Source organism: Scyliorhinus torazame, chromosome 4 (assembly GCF_047496885.1).
Source record: "Scyliorhinus torazame isolate Kashiwa2021f chromosome 4, sScyTor2.1, whole genome shotgun sequence".
In the NCBI taxonomy this organism is placed as follows: domain Eukaryota; kingdom Metazoa; phylum Chordata; class Chondrichthyes; order Carcharhiniformes; family Scyliorhinidae; genus Scyliorhinus; species Scyliorhinus torazame.
Genome location: NC_092710.1, coordinates 320,144,336 through 320,160,040, shown reverse-complemented (window position 1 = coordinate 320,160,040; position 15,705 = coordinate 320,144,336). Strand labels below are relative to the sequence as shown.

The 15,705-nt window shown below is 50.4% G+C and overlaps 1 protein-coding gene across 3 annotated transcripts in view; it reads right to left on the bottom strand.

Annotated features, from left to right (window-relative positions):
• The window catches only part of supt7l (SPT7 like, STAGA complex subunit gamma), a 51,423-nt gene that overhangs the window by 34,960 nt on the left and 758 nt on the right, over nt 1-15,705 (bottom strand). The window contains exon 2 of one of the 3 annotated variants that reach the window (XM_072500166.1): nt 9,450-9,514. The exons of 1 other annotated variant lie outside the window; for it this stretch is intronic. The gene's annotated coding sequence lies outside the window, so the exon portion shown is untranslated. Of the gene's footprint in view, nt 1-9,449; nt 9,515-13,604; nt 13,626-15,705 lie in introns of those variants that run through there. One more of the 3 variants, XM_072500167.1, reaches the window with a different exon arrangement.

Here is a 15,705-nt window from a genome sequence, read left to right as displayed (position 1 = left end):
ACGGCCCCGACCGCGCGGCAGCCCATTGGGCTCCGTACGTACCCGTCGCGACAAACCCACCCCCCCCGGACACCCCACAGGCTTGCGCGGTCCAAACGCCAAGTCGCACCGGGGGCGCCCGCTGCTATTTCTGCGGCCAGGCGAAACACCCCCGGCAGCGCTGCCCGGCCCGCGCAGCAATCTGCAAGAGCTGCGGGAAAAAGGGCCATTTAGCGGTTGTGTGCTGGTCCCGCGAGGTCGCCGCTGTCCCGGGAGACCAGGGAGCCCTGCAAGCCGCTTACGCTCCCCAACCCCCCCCAGCACCCCATGTACGACCCGCAGGCGCAGCCGCTCTGGGTCCCGACCACTGCGGTCCCGGGAGAACAGGGAGCCCTGCACGCCGCTTACGCTCCCCGTTACCCCCCCCCCCCCGTATGACCCGCCGGCGCTACCAATTTGGGTCCCGACCACCGCTGTCCCCAAAGACGAGGGAGCCCCGCGCGGTCCTAACGCTCCCCAACCCCCCCCAGCGCCCCATGTGCGACCCGCAGACGCCGCCATTTTGGGTCCCGGCCACCACGAGGGGAGGAAGGGCGCCGCCATCTTGCACCACCCCAGACCTGTACGACGCGTGGGGGCGGCCATTTTGTCCACCCCCGCCGCTATCTTGTGACCCCCCATCCATGTGCGATGTATGGGGGCAGCCATTTTGTTCATCCCCGACGCCATCTTGGACGGCAACAACGGACCCCAGTGTCGACGGCTTCACGGGGTTCGAGGAAGACGCTCCACTACTACAACCACGTCTCGCTTCAATTACGCTCGATCAAGCTCAGCCCCGGACACTCCAGACGACAACGACAACGGTGCTAATAAACGGGCACGAGACACCATGCCTAGTCGACTCCGGGAGCACGGAGAGCTTTATCCACCCCGACACGATAAGACGCTGTTCCTTGACCACCTATCCCAGCGCACAAAAGATTTCCCTAGCTGCAGGATCCCACTCCGTACAGACCCAAGGTTTCTGCATAGTTACCCTAACGGTGCAGGGGAGGGAGTTCAAAAACTACAAACTACACGTCCTTCCCCAACTCTGCGCCCCCACATTACTGGGATTAGATTTCCAGTGCAATCTACAGAGCCTTACGTTCAAATTCGGCGGCCCAATACACCCACTCACTATCTGCGGCCTCGCTACCCTCAAGATGCAACCCCTGTCCTTGTTTGCGAACCTCACCCCGGATTGCAAACCCGTCGCCACTAGGAGCAGACGGTACAGCGCCCAGGACCGGACCTTCATTCGGTCTGAAGTCCAGCGGCTACTAAAGGAAGGCATAATCCAGGCCAGCAATAGTCCCTGGAGAGCACAGGTGGTAGTAGTGAAGACAGGGGAGAAACAAAGGATGGTCATAGACTATAGCCAGACCATCAACAGGTACACACAACTAGACGCGTACCCTCTCCCCCGCATATCCGGCATGGTCAATCGGATTGCCCAATATAAAGTCTTCTCCACCGTGGACCTCAAGTCCGCCTACCATCAGCTCCCCATCCGCCCAAGTGACCGCAAGTACACAGCCTTCGAGGCAGACGGGCGATTATACCATTTCCTAAGGGTCCCATTTGACGTCACAAACGGGGTCTCGGTCTTCCAACGGGAGATGGACCGAATGGTTGATCAACATGGGTTGCGGGCTACGTTCCCGTATCTCGACAATGTAACCATCTGCGGCCACGACCAGCAGGACCACGACGCCAACCTCCAAAGATTCCTCCAGACCGCCAAAGCCTTGAACCTCACGTACAACGAGGACAAGTGCGTTTTTAGCACCAACCGGCTAGCCATTCTGGGCTACGTAGTGCGCAATGGGATAATAGGCCCCGACCCCGAACGTATGCACGCCCTCATGGAATTTCCCCTCCCGCACTGCTCAAAAGCCCTGAAACGCTGCCTGGGGTTTTTTTCATACTACGCCCAGTGGGTCCCCCAGTACGCAGACAAGGCCCGCCCCCTAATACAGACCATGACCTTCCCTCTGTCGACAGAGGCTTGCCAGGCCTTCAGCCGCATCAAAGCGGATATCGCAAAGGCCACGATGCGCGCCATCGACGAGTCCCCACCCTTCCAGGTCGAGAGCGACGCCTCCGACGTAGCTCTAGCGGCCACCCTTAACCAAGCGGGCAGACCCGTGGCCTTTTTATCCCGAACCCTCCACGCTTCAGAAATCCGTCACTCTTCAGTGGAAAAGGAAGCCCAAGCCATAGTGGAAGCTGTGCGACATTGGAGGCATTACCTGGCCGGCAGGAGATTCACTCTCCTCACCGACCAACGGTCGGTAGCCTTCATGTTCGATAATGCACTGCGGGGCAAAATCAAAAACGACAAGATCTTAAGGTGGAGGATCGAGCTCTCCACCTTCAACTACGAGATCTTGTATCGTCCCGGAAAGCTGAACGAGCCGTCCGATGCCCTATCCCGCGGCACATGTGCCAACGCACAAATTAACCGCCTCCAAACCCTCCACGAGGACCTCTGCCACCTGGGGGTCACTCGGTTTTTCCACTTTATCAAGTCCCGCAACCTCCCATACTCTTTAGAGGAGGTCCGTACAGTCACAAGGGACTGCCACATCTGCGTGGAATGCAAACCGCATTTTTTCAGGCCGGATGGTGCGCACCTGATTAAGGCTTCCCGCCCCTTTGAACGCCTTAGTCTGGATTTCAAAGGGCCCCTCCCCTCCACCGACCGCAACACATACTTCCTTAGTGTGGTGGACGAATACTCCCGCTTCCCATTCGCCATTCCCTGCTCTGACATGACCGCGGCCACAGTCATTAAAGCCCTGAACACCATCTTCACACTGTTCGGTTGCCCCGCATACGTCCACAGCGACAGGGGGTCCTCTTTCATGAGTGACGAGCTGCGCCAGTTCCTGCTCAGCAAGGGCATAGCCTCAAGCAGGACGACCAGCTACAACCCCCGGGGGAACGGGCAAGTAGAGAGGGAGAACGGCACGGTCTGGAAGACCGTCCTACTGGCCCTACGGTCCAGGGACCTCCCAGTTTCACGGTGGCAGGAGGTCCTCCAGGACGCTCTCCACTCCATCCGGTCGCTATTATGTACGAGCACTAATCAAACGCCTCATGAGCGTCTCCTTGTCTTCCCTAGGAGGTCCTCATCTGGAACGTCGCTGCCGACCTGGCTGGCGGCCCCAGGACCCATCTTGCTCCGAAAGCATGTGCGGGCACACAAGGCGGACCCGTTGGTCGAAAGGGTTCACCTCCTCCACGCGAACCCACAGTACGCTTACGTGGAGTACCCCGACGGCCGACAGGACACGGTCTCCCTGCGGGATCTGGCGCCCGCCGGCAACACACACACCCCCCCGACACCATTCACCCAACCCCCCCCCTTCCTGCCACCGCCGCACCCCGCGACCGCCCCCTTCCCAGGAGGATCGGTTCCCCTCCCCTCAGGCCTGACCAAGAATAAAGCCCAAGCTGAAACCGTAAGGCTCCCGGAGACGACAACACCGGTACAAGCACCACCACCACCACCGGGGCCGAGGCGATCGACACGGACGACCAGACCGCCCAACCGACTCGTGGCGTCGATCTAAATCAATACATGGACTTTTCACAAGAACATTTTGCTTTTCTCCCGATACCTTCTGTAAATAGTTGAAACAGGACAAAATTGTACATACTGTATTGCCATATGAATGTTTTCCTTCCAGGACCAGCCCTGTAAACCCTTACCACCATGCGAAGCATCACCCCGCCGGGTTCATTTTTGACAAGGGGTGAATGTGGTAGTATGTATTAGGGGTTATGTGGGACTGGAAGCCCTAATGTCATTGGCTGACAGATCCCGGGTCCTGGTTGGCCATTGACCTCTAGCTCCGCCCTGAAGGCGGAGTATAAGAAGCCGGAGTCCTCCCCCGCAGGCCATTCTACTATCGAGCTGCGGGGGAACAGACACGCTTAATAAAGCCTCATCGACTTCACTCTATTCGTCTCACGGAGTCTTTGTGCGCTACAAAATATGAAAGAGATGTCGTGGAACCAGAAGTGTCAAGGTTAAATAATGTTTGCAAAATGACCTTAATGGGTGTGATTCTGAAGACTTAAACTAAGTCAAGCTGTTAAGAGAAGCAATCCAGGAAATAACAATAGCTCTGACAACCTTTTTCAATCCTCTCTAGCAGCCCTCTGGCACCACACCCAAGGCCAATGTTATACCACTGGGGAAAAGGGATGGACTGACTAATTACAGGCCAGTCTGCCTAATCCTCGGTGATGGAGAAAGTATTGGAAAAAAAAAATCAGAAACTGTACAAGTTGTCATTTAGAAAGGCATCAAAACGAGGACAGTCAGATTGGATAAGGAAAGGTTATGTCAGATCAACTTAATTGAATTTTTTGAGGGGGTAGCAAGTCGATGAGGGTAGCATGTTTGATCCATGGATTTTGGCAAAGCTTATGACAAGACCCCACATGGTAGGCTGGTCAGAAAATTAAAAGCCCATGAAAGTGGCAAAGTGGATCCAAAATTAGCTCAGTGACAGGATGCAAAGGCAAATGGCCATGAGTGATTTTGTGACTGGAGTTTCCAGTGGGACTTGGCAGGGCAGAATACTCCTCACATTTTTATCTAGACTTATATATATAGGTCACAACTAAGAATTTTGCAGATGCTATGAAAACTGGCCGTATGATTGATAGAAAGAAGAAAGCTATAGGTTGAGGTGAGCTATCAATTGAACAAAGTAAAGTACAGCATAGGAACAGGCCCTACGGCCCTCCAAGCCTGCGCTGACCATGCTGCCCGTCTAAATTAAAATCTTCTACACTTCCTGGGTCCGTATCCCTCTATTCCCTATTCATGTATTTGTCAATTTGTCAAGATGCCCCTTAAACGTCACTATCGTGGACTGGTCAGATGGTAAACAGAATTCAATGTAGAGAAATGGGAGATATACATTTGGGGAGGCCAAACAGGGTAAAGGATTACACAATAAATGGTAAGATTCTGAGAAGATGAACAGAGGGACCTTGGGATAGATGTCCACAAATCTCTAAATGTAGCAGAACAGGTAGGTAATATGTTCTATGTTCTATGTAAGGTGGTCAAGGCAGCACAAAATAATACTTTCCTTGATTAGACAAGGCAAAGAATAGGGAAGTTATAATCGTGCTGTAGACAACAGTTGGTGTACTGCATATAGTTCTGCTTACTGACTTATAGGAAGAAAGCAGTCATACTGGAAAGCAATGTATTCAAGTTTTGGATAACTGGTGCCAGAAATGGAGAATTTCCAGAGAGGTTACAGTTGCATTTTTAGGAACAGAGGGGTTTGAGGGGACATCTAATGGAGTTGTAGAAAATTATAAAGGGTTGTAGAGAGGGGATAGGAAGGACCCCTCAGCAGAAATATCGCTAACCAGTGGGCATAGATTTAAACTATTGGTAGTGGGTAATGGAGTATTGTCAGGGCTAGGATATCGCAGTTTGAAAGGATGGCAGAGGCAAAAACTCACATCCCATTTTAAAGGTACTTGGACTTTTCACTTGAAATATCGTAACCTACAAGGCTAAGAGCTGCAAAGTTCTTGGGGCCAATGTAACCACTGCACTGTGCCCGGCACGGATCTGGGCACACCGGTTGAATAGTGGGAGTGGCCAAAATTGAGGTTTGTACAGTGCTATCTAAACAGCCTGCTCCTGATGGTCCGGATCACACCCAAATATGGCGAGCATGTCATTAACACTCATTTGAGTTCATTTCCATCTCATTAGTGGGATTAAAGTCAAATGCAATAGCCTCCCGAGTAATAACCGGCTTCCCAGCGAGAAATCACGTGGCTGTCGTTTGGTGCTCCTTTTTAAAATTGTGAAGTTGCTGAGGGCAACTGAGAAAGTGAGTAGCCATTTTCATTTTCCTGCATGCGGCTCAAGGAAACTGGAGCTACTGCCCCAGTGCTCGGGGGTGGAGGGCCCATTAGGGGGATTGGGCTTGGTCAGGGGGCTGAAGCGTTGTAGGTCGGAAGTCTCCTCTGGGGAGTTTGAGGGTTTTTGTCTGTGAGGCCTTCAAGACATCTTGAAATATTGTGGATGCATAACAGAGGTAACTACAGCTGCAGCCTGTTTGTCCTGCCACACACTTCCAGGATAGAGCCTGCTCTTGGTCCTATGCTGAAAGACACTTTAACTCCCTGTGACTGCAGCTTCTAACTTCACAGCTAAAGGCCAATGAGGAATTAGCCTTGTTAGTTGTGAGAGCTCTTCACAACTGCAAGTTGTGTTTGCTGCTGCAGATGCCTGGAGGCTGCTGTTGCTTCCTTTTCTGTAGCCGGAAAAAAGGACAATTTTTTCTAAGATACCTGGGTACTGGAACACCAGGCTCAGGGGCGTTATGAGTCCAGAAGGCAATCCGGTTTGAAGCAAGACGCTGCGGAACCTGGTATGCGACATTGATCCAAATGGACCACCTGATGACACTGCTGAAGAAATGCTTTGGAGAATTCCTGATGCTTTTGTTGCTGGTGATGAGTGCTGTGTGTCACCGCGGGTTAAACACATTGGACGTCAAGGATGTTCAACTGCATCTTGAGCGCCAGTAGAATATGTGGATGCCAGGATTTGGTTCCGATGAGATTGGGTCGTGTGGGAGGGGCTGCATAGCTGCAGCTCCTGGACAGAGAATGGCACTGATACGTGGAACAACCAGCAAGTGACGCATTGATGAACTGTTCATTTCTCCGACAAAGTTCGGGATATGATAACACACTCTCAGGCTTATTTTCCGTTTCTGTTGCGGAACCTGCGATGGGCGATTCCGTGTGTTTGTTTGTTTTAATGAAAATGAGCTAAATTGCTTTGTATTGGTACCAATGTGGAACGGTGACGTTTCCTTGTTGATTAATGGTTAGTGTGATGTGTGCAACGTTACAGAGTTGATTTTCAAATCTTTGTTACTGTTAACCATTTTTGCCAATAAAATATTACTCAAGAAGTAGTGCTGCAGGTTATGTTTGCTGCTACTAGTGGCTGCAAATGCCTGGAGGCTGCTGCGGTTTCCTTTTTCAGAGGCCTGGAGTGAGGAAAGGGAGGATAGGAAGATGACATGCTGCCTGGGCTGGGGAAGGGAAGCTCTTTCTTTCTTCTGGCATGCTCTGGGTCGGTGTGAGTCGACGACTGCTGGGGGCTGTAAAAGGCGGGGGAAAGAGAGGCAGATTGATCTGACTGAGTGGTGTTTGCTGCTTGCAGCTGCCTGGAGGCTGTTTTTGTTTGCTGCTGCCTCTTTGCTTTTGTGGCCTCAAGTAAGGAAAGGGAGGATGATAAGATGACCTGCTGCCTGGGTGGGACAATTGGAGCTCTTTCTCTCTTCTGGCGTGCTTTGGGTTCTTCTTAGCTCTCTCTTTAGGTCCTTCCAAGATAACTTGTAACTCTTGAGCGCCCTAACTGAACCTTCATGCCTCCTTCTTCCTCTTGACAAGTGTTTTGACTGCTTTAGTAAACCACGGTTCCCCTTGCTTGACCACTTCCTCCCTGCCTGACGAGTACATACTTATCAAGGACACGCAGTAGCTGTTCGTTGAACAAGCTCCACATTTCCATTGTGCTCATCCCCTGCAGTTTTCCTCTCCATCCGATGCATCCTAAGTCATGCCTCATCGCATCATAATTGCCTTTCCCCCAGATATAACCCTTGCCTTGCTGTATATACCTATCCCTTTCCATCACTAAAGTAAACGTAATCGAATTGTGGTCACTATCACCAAAGTGCTCACCTACCTCCAAATCTAACACCTGTCCTGGTTCATTACCCAGTACCAAATCCAATATGGCCTCGCCTCTCGTTGGCATATCTACATACTGTGTCAGGAAACCCTCCTGCACACATTGGACAAAAACGGACCAATTTAAAGTACCCGAACTAGAGCTTTTCCAGTCAATATTTGGAAAGTTAAAGTTCCCCATAACAACTACCCTGTTGCTTTCGCTCCTATCCAGAATCATCTTTGCAATCCTTTCCTCTACATCTCTGGAACTTTTCGGAGGCCTATAGAAAACCCCTAACAGGGTGACCTCTCCTTTCCTGTTTCTAACCTCAACCCATACTACCTCAGTAGACGAGTCCTCATCAAACGTCCTTTCTGCCACCGTAATACTGTCCTTGACTAACAATGCCATCCCTCCCCCTCTTTTACCACCTTCCCCGAGCTTACTGAAATATCTAAACCCCGGCACCTGCAACAACCATTCCTGTCCCTGCTCTATCCTTGTCTCCGAAATGGCCACAACATCAAAGTCCCATGTTCCAACCTATGCTGCAAGTTCACCCACCTTATTCCGGATGCTCCTGGCATTGAAGAAGACACACTTTAAACCACCTTCCTGCCTGCCGGTACACTCCTGCAACTTTGAAACCTTACTCATGACCTCACTACTCTCAACTTCCTGTATACTGGAGCTACAATTCAGGTTCCCAAGCCCCTGCTGAACTAGTTTAAACCCTCCCGAAGAGCATTAGCAAATTTCCCCCCTAGGATATTGGTACCCCTCTGGTACAGGTGTAGACCATCCCGTTTGTAGAGGTCCCACCAACCCCAGAATGAGCCCCAATTATCCAGAAATCTGAAACCCTCCCTCCTGCACCATCCCTGTAGCCACATGTTCAATTCCTCTCTCTCCCTATTCCTCGTCTCGCTAGCACGTGGCACGGGTAACAACCCAGAGATAATAACTCTGTTTGTCCAAGATCTAAGTTTCCACCTTAGCTCCCCGAATTCCTGCTTTACATCCTTATCCCTTGTCCTACCTATGTCGTTGGTACCTATGTGGACCATGACTTGGGGCTGCTCCCCCTCCCCCTTAAGGATCCCGAAAACACGATCTGAGACATCACGCACCCTGGTACCTGAGAGACAACACACCAACCGCGAGTCTCTCTCGTTCCCACAGAATCTCCTATCTATCCCCGTAACTATGGAGTCTCCAATGATTAATGCTCTGCTCCTCTTCCCCCTGCCCTTCTGAGCAACAGGGACAGACTCTGTGCCAGAGACCTGTACCCCATGGCTTACCCCTGGTAAGTCCCCCCCCCCCCAACAGTATCCAAAGCGGTATACTCGTTACTCAGGGGAACGACCACAGGGGATCTCTGTACTGATTGCTTCCTCCCAGCCTCTCTCACCGTCACCCATCTATCTTTATTCTTCGGAGTAACTACATCCCTGAAGCTTCTATCTATGACCACCTGTGCCTCACGAATGATCCGAAGTTCATCCAGCTCCAGTTCCCTAATGCAGTTTCTGAGGAGCTGGAGATGGGTGCACTTCCCACAGATGAAATCAGCAGGGACACTGACGGCATCCCTCACCTCAAACATTCTGCAGGAGGAACATTGCACTACCTTCCCTGCCATCCCCTCTGGTTAAAAAAAGAAAAAGAAAGAGCTCACCTGTTATTCACTTCCCTTCTCAGCAAGCACTCACTCAGCACCCTCTGCGCCCTGCATAATAACATCTGAGGGAAAAGAAAAACTACTTACCAGTCACCAGTCAATCCCTTACCTGCAGGCTATGACATCACTTGTTTTTACCTGCCCTCAAGCCTTCCTCTTTATCTTTACAGCGGTTGTTTTTTTTTTTTGGTAAGAGGAGGGGGGGTAGGGAGGGAAATACTGAAGAAGTGTTTCGGGTTTAAGTGTCACTTGACAACAGCTCCTCCACAAACCACCTTCAAGTTAGAGTGAGCGCACCGGAGGTATGCAAATTTCCCCCGCAACAGCCAATCAGCAGCTCCGCTCTACTGCCATCTGCTGGATGAGGAGGAGGACATTCGCTCTGCCTTGAAGTTCTATGCATCCAGATTATTCCAGGGCTCAAGTGTGAACTTTTAAGGCATTACCCAAGCTATAGTTCACAATTGCATCCGTGAGGTCACGGATGGCCTGTGTGCCCGGGCATCAGACTTTATCAACTTTGAGCTGGACCAGGCCCACCAAGATGCTCAGGCAGCAAGATTCTCGGCCATCGCCAGGATGCCTCAGATCCAGGAGGTAATTGATAGCACACGTCGCCTTTTGTGTACCAGCACATCAGGGAGTAACCGAATGTTCAACTTGTGTGTGACCACCACCTCTGGGTCATGCACACATGCATGTTACCCAGGGAGTGTACATGACAGCTACATCATGGGACGCTCAGAGATCCCCAGCGTTGAGGACCATCCCGGGATGATGGGTTGGCTCTTGGGGGATAAGTGGTACCCGCTGAGGTCCTGGCTGATGATGCCAGTGCCGAGGCCGAGGCCCGATATAACGAGGTCCCTGTTGCCAGCCGTGCTGTCATTGAGCGGTGCATTGGACTGCTCAAAATGTGGTTCCGATGCCTGGACCACTCTGCTAGTGCTCCCGGTGAGTCCCGCTTTGTGGTGGTCTGCTGTGCCCTGCACAATCTGGCACAGCAGTGGGTCAACATGCTGGATGAGGAGGGACATTCAGCCTCGACTAAGGAGGAGGCGGCCCAGCAGGGTGGAGGAAAAGCATGGGGAGGACACGCAGGAGGAACAAGGACAGGCGACGGCAAGGGTCTGGCTTGCCCGGAGGACCGGGGAGGCCTGCAACCTCACCCGATTCTCAAAGAGGAGGCTTTGTTCATCAGCTCACCCCCTCTCCTCTCCCATTCCCCTCCCCCCATAATGCTCCTTCCCACACATTTCCATCTTCCCTTTTCCCCCCTTCCCTGCTCCTTCCACTCCCCTCCCCGACTAACCGGTTCCACCCTCCAAGAGTCTGTGTAACATCACCCAGGGCGATGGGCACTGTCAGCGGGTCAATTTACAAAGCAGGAGAGTGATGATCACTCGCTGTGCGATTAGCTCTGGTGCTCCTCAGCTTATGCAGAAAGTCTGACTCCTGTGTTTCTGCTGACTGCGTGCTCACACCAATCCTCTGAATGGGGTCTGCATCGGGGCCATCAGATCTTGGACGACTGACGGGGTGCGGGCAGGCCCACTGTGAAGATTAACGTGACAGAGGCTTCACATGTATCAGGTGTAACATGTTTTAATAGTGAACATTTGACATTTCCATTCCCCAGAATGCACATCAGAGGTGGAAACAGCTGCTGCTTTCTGAGCCCTGTGGCCTTTGATGCCCGTGGCGGGCGACCTGTGGAGCGCCTGGTGCCGGTGGGGGGGGCCTCGGCCGACTTACCCGGGTCACTGGCATCGCCATACCACCTTGTTCTGCCCGCTGCCCTTAAGATGCGTCGGTGTCTGGAAGGGGAAGATTTGGAAGAACTGGAGACCACTGTTGCATGCTTGGTAACAGGCCCGTGGCTGGCCACCAACACTCCCTCCTCCCTGACCATGCCCGTAGGGTCCTGGGGGTCTCCATGAAATAGGAGGGGCAGCTGGAGTGAGCTCCAGAAGCCTCTGCGTCATCTGGCTCTGCCAGTCCTAGCAGCTCCCCATTGTCTGCACCATGGCATCAACATCCTCAGCGATGCTACTCAGGTGACTGGGCCATGCTCTGCAGTGTCTTAGAAATGTTCACCTGCATCTGGACATGTCTCTCAGCGACTAGGACATTATGTCGAGGCCCTCAGCCATGATCGTCACAGTCTGAGCTCTACGATGAGCACTACCCCTCAAGACACGGACAACGTGGTCCAGGTTTTCCACTGTGGTCGGCACTCTAGCAGCATTGGCCTCAGGGCCACTCATTGTCGGTATCCTGGCCAGCGCCTGTAGCTTTTGGGACTCCTCCAATCAGCTGTGCACTCGCTGTCGGCCATGTACTCGCTGGAATGTCGCTGACATCCCCTCCTATCCTATCATCTGCAGCTGCTCTGGGATAACCTTGTCCAGAGGCTTGTCATCTGACTGGGACCCAGTTGTGTCTTGGGATCCAGTAGACCTCCAACTTCTGACTCTCTTGGATATTCCTGCCTCAACTTGATGTCAATCCGCAACTGTGTGTTGCTCAGCAGATTGTGTCCCAGAAGCTTGTCCACTTGGGGGCAGCACGGTAGCATTGTGGTTAGCACAATTGCTTCACAGCTCCAGGGTCCCAGGTTCGATTCCCGGCTTGTGTCACTGTCTGTGCGGAGTCTGCACATTCTCCCAGTGTGTGCGCGCGCGAGGGTTTCCTCTGGGTGCTCCGGTTTCCTCCCACAGTCCAAAGATGTGCAGGTTAGGTGGATTGGCCATGCCAAATTGCCCTTAGTGTCTAAAATTGCCCTTAGTGTTAGGTGGGGTTACTGGGTTATGGGGATAAGATGGAGGAGTGGACCTTGGGTAGGGTGCTCTGTCCAAGAGCCGGTGCAGACTCGATAGGCCGAATGGCCTCCTTCTGCACTGTAAATTCTATGATAATCTATGATAATGTCGCCCACAAGGAGAGTCCCTTTCACAAAACCATGCAGACTCTTCACCATTACCTTGAGCTTCTCAACATGTCCAGCTATAATCGCCTTAATGATTGAGTCCCAACACCTTCCACATGACAGACGTCAGACTAACTGGCCTATAGAATCCCTACAGTGCAGAAGGAGGTCATTCGGCACATCGAGTCGGCATGACCCTCCGAAAGGTTCCAGTTTCTGCCTCCGTCCTTTCTTGAAAAGAGGGGTCATATTTTCTACTTTCCAGTCTGATGGAACCTTTCCAGAATCAGTGAATTTTGGAAAATTACCTCCAATGCATCTTTTTAGCCACTCTTTAAGATGCTAGAATGAAGTTATCTGGACCTGGAGATTTGTCAGCCTGCATCTCCATCAGTTTGCTCAGTACTGCTTCCCTAGTGATTGTAATTTTGCCAAGTTCCCCACTCCCCTCCACCGCCTGATTTACAGCTATTACTGGAATGTTTCTTGTCTCCTGTACAGTGAAGACAGCAGCAAGATATCTGTTCATTTAGTCCGCAATTTCCTTATTATCTACTATAAATTCTCCATTGTTACTCTTTAAAGGACCAACACTCACGCTATTAACCCTTTCGTTTTCGAACACCTGTAGAAACTCTATCATGTTGTTACGTTTTTAGCTTCCTCTCATACTCTAATTTCTTTCTCCTGATTAACCTTTTAGCCATTCTCTGCTGTTCTTTATACTCTGACCAATCATCTGACCTGCCACTTAACTTTGCATAGTTGGGAGCTTCTTCTGCAAGTTTAATGCTTTCCTTAAGTTCTTTAGCTAACCACGGACGGTGGGTCCTCCGCTTCGAATTTTTCTTTACAGTAGAAATATAATTTTCCCCCTTAAAAGTCTGGTTCTCTGTTGATGTGTCCCCTCGCCTGGTGTCCCAGTTATAAGAACTTGGGAGGTGCGCAGCACGGAGACAATCGATTCTGAACAACTTAATTGACTGCAGGTTAGCTGCGGGGCACGAACAAATAATGAAAGATGTGTCAGGAACCAGAACTAATACGTATGCTGTGCTGGTGTGCACTCGTACAAGTAGGTTTGTACACTGGGTGTAGTGGCAGCTGACTGATAGTTCTGTAGGTTTCTAATATACAGCCAACATGCATCAGAAACTTGGCAAATTAAGACAAACAAGAATTTAATCTTTATACAATATCTTAAGAGATTCCATGATACACACCTGCAGGGTCCACAATACCCAACATTTGGGCGCCCTTACTTGTCTTCAGGGGTCAGCTGACTAGCAATAAAAAGACATCCATGAATCGAGCAGCGCCTTGTAATGGAAATAGCCTGTGAAGCAGGATTTTCACCAATGCAGTGTTCCGCACCAAACTCATCTGCACCGAGGCCCGACAGCACACCACAAACACCAATCATGAGTGCAACATCTGAGCAACTGACTGCAGGTAAAACCGGAGAAGAACCATGAAATACCCATGGCTACTGCTGAGGACACAGACCCTAACATTCACAATGCTGACAAGAACCTATTGCTCCTGTAGCAGAAGAAAATTAGAAATAGCAGGAGTAAATGATAAGACCCATTGAGCCTACTGTGCCATTCAAAATCATCATGCCTGACCTTTGGCTCCAACAACATATTCCCACTCACTCTCCAATTTCCCTGGACTCCGGGCCGAGAGGCACAAAAAATCTGAAGATGCTCTATTTTATCCCTACTCTTTGTTTCCTGGTTAGCTAATCCTCTATCCATGCTAATATATTGTAATATACAGCAGCATCCACCTTGCAACCCTGCGTTCTACACTATCCACAAACCCGTAGCTTGTTCGCAACACTGGTCATCGTATTGCATGGGACTGTATACCTGTGTATGACCTTCAGAATTTACCTGTGCAAAATGAACATTGAGCTGTGTGGGCTGAATTTTACAGTGGGCATTGGGACCATATGTGGATCAGGTACCCATGGTGTCCAAGTCCTGCCCACCTGTGCCATTTTCCCCAGAGGTAATAAATTATCAGGAGGATTTAAAGGAAGCCCCGCGGCCTCTTCCAGCTCCCTCAAAGACCCACGTGCTTCTGGTCCTGATTTCATCCACCTTCCTGGTTGCCACATACAGTTGAACCTAGTCAAACTCCTCGACTCAGATGTTCTATTTTAAAATACCCTTTCCCCCGCATCTCTTTACAATCACTAGCCTCCACTCCTTCACTATTGTGAAACCTTGATTCACAGTATCATCGCCTCAAGACATAACCTGTCTAACAGTATCTTTGGTTCTCCAGCTACACAATGTTCATAACACTACAGTCATTCTAGGAAAGTACAGACCGGTTAGTTTGACCTCTGTGGTGGGGAAGATGCTGGAATCAATCATTAAGGAGAAGATGACTGAACATTTGGAAAGACAAAGCTTAATTCACCATTGTAAATCATGCTTGACAAACTTGCTTGAATTCTTTGAGGTGGATTATGGGGAACCTGAGGATGTGGTATATCGAGACTAAGGCAGGGACAGAGTGTAATATAGAAAAATTTGCATACAATACCAAAATAAAAATTTACAGACGGATATAGGTAGGCTAGGAGATTGGGCAAACTTTGGCAGATGGTGTTTAATGTAGATAAGTGTGAGGTTATTCACTTTGGCCAAAAAAATAGAAAGCCAATTATCTAAATGGAAAGCAGATTCAAGATGCGTCTGGGCAGAGTGATCAGGGTATCTTTGTTCATGAATCGCAGAAAGTTGCTATGCAGGGACAGTATGTAGTTAAAGGCAAATAGAATGTTAGTGTTTTATTGCAAAAGGACTGGGATATAAAAGTAGAGAGTGTTGTTGCAATTGTATAGGGTCTTGGTGTGACCACATTTGGAGTATTGTGTCCAGTTTTGGTCTCCTTATTTGAGGAAGGATGTAGTGGCATTGGAGGCAGTTCAGAGGAGGTTCACCAGCTTGATTCTGGGGATGAAAGGTTGATGTACAAGGAGAGATTACAGTTTGTCTTATACTCGCTGGAGTTTAGAAGGATGAGAGGGGATCTGATCGAGCCATATAAAATACTAAATGAGATTGATAAAGTAAACATAGACCAAACGTTCCCCCTTGTGGGGAAAACTAGAACGCGAGGCCATAGATATAGCTTGAGAGACGGTAGATTTAGAACTGAGACGAAGAGTAACTACTTCTTGAAGAGGGTGGTGAATTTGTGGAACTCGCTTCGAGCCCCATAGTGTGGTGGAATCTCAAGTCATTAAATGTTTTCAGGAAAGAGATACCAGGAAGAGATCAGCCATGATCTGATTGAATGGCGGAG